At 38.5% G+C, this 1,474-nt stretch overlaps 1 protein-coding gene across 1 annotated transcript in view; it reads right to left on the reverse strand.

The window, feature by feature from the left end:
• Positions 1–1,474, reverse strand: part of SYNE1 (spectrin repeat containing nuclear envelope protein 1) — a 578,063-nt gene that overhangs the window by 284,323 nt on the left and 292,266 nt on the right. The gene's annotated exons all lie outside the window — the stretch shown is intronic.

Below are 1,474 nucleotides of genomic sequence, written 5' to 3' on the forward strand. Positions count from 1 at the left end.
TAGGTAGAACTGCTCCGTAGGGCCTTCTCAGCTGTAAGCTTTGTGGAAGTAGAGAGCCAGACCTTCTGCTACAGTGCTGCCAGTTGGGTTTGAACAGCCAACCTTTAGGCCAGTGCAAGCCAGCAATAAATAGTGCAAACCAGCTGCATCACCCAGGAACTCGAAAGTAAATAAATCTCCCCAAATCTGCCAGGTAATTTTCAGTAACACTTAAGTCAAGTTCAAGTATAACTAATGAATATACATCAAACACAAGTGAATAATTTATCCCTGGAGAATTGAGAGGAGACTTCCTCCAGGCCAGTAAATGGCAATTTACTTTTCAATCTAAAACAACCTGAAGGTTGACGGATTATCTACTCCTTGTTGGTAAACCTAGTCAGGTGGTGTAGCATAACAAGTACTTAAAAGTAATATGTAACTGGAATATTTGTGGCTGTTAAAATCCAGTTCTTAAAGAAAAATCCAGCTTTGAAATTTTATAATTAAGAATGTTGTAACATCACATTTTCAAATATTTATTTGAAATAATGGGAATTCAGTATAGAATAAATGAAGTCAGATTACGCTGACAACTTTTATATTCTAAAGATAGGTGAATGCAGGATAACTAGCTGCTGTTATGTTAGGTGTCATTCAGTCCATTCAGACTCATAACAATTCTTTGTACAACACAATAAAACATTACTAAGTGCTGCACCATCCTCATCATTGTTGCTGTGCTTGAACCCACTGTGGTAACCACTGTGTGAATCCATCTCGTTAAGGGGCTTCTTTCTCGCTGGCCCTCTATTTGACCGAGCATGATGTCCTTCTCCAAGGACTACTTAGTCCCTCCTGGTAACATGCCAAAGTACATGAGACAAATTCTTGCCATTCTCACTTCTAAGGAGCATCCTGGCTGTACTTCTTCCAAGACAGATTTGTTAGTTCTTCTGGTGGTCCATGATATATTCAATATTCTTTATCAATACCATAATTCAAATGCATCAATCCTTCTTCAGCCCTCCTTATTCACTGTCCAGCTTTTACATGCATATGAGGGTGACTGAACATACCACAGCTTGGGCCTTGTACATCTTACTCCTCAAGGTAACATCTTTGCTTTTTCAAACTTTGAATAAACATTTTGAAGCAGATTTGCCCAATGCAATACATTGTTTGATTTTCCGAGTGCTGTTTCCATGATCATTGATTGTGGATCCAAGTGAAATGAAAGCCACGACAACATCAATTTTTTTTTTTCCGTTTATCATGATGTTGCTTATTGGTCCAGTCTTGGGAGTTTTTCTTTTCTTTATGTTAAGCTATAATCAGTATTGAAGGCTATATCGTCTTCGATCCTCAATAGTAATTGCTTTAAGCCGTCTTCACTTTCAGCATCAAGGTTGTGTCATCTGCATGTTGCAGGTTGACAAAGAGCATCTGATGCTGCATTCTTCTTCATATGGTCCAGGTTCTCACATCATTTTCT

This window comes from Orycteropus afer, unplaced genomic scaffold, assembly GCF_000298275.1.
Source record: "Orycteropus afer afer isolate SDZICR_OR568_19922 unplaced genomic scaffold, OryAfe1.0 scaffold00101, whole genome shotgun sequence".
In the NCBI taxonomy this organism is placed as follows: Eukaryota; Metazoa; Chordata; class Mammalia; order Tubulidentata; family Orycteropodidae; genus Orycteropus; species Orycteropus afer.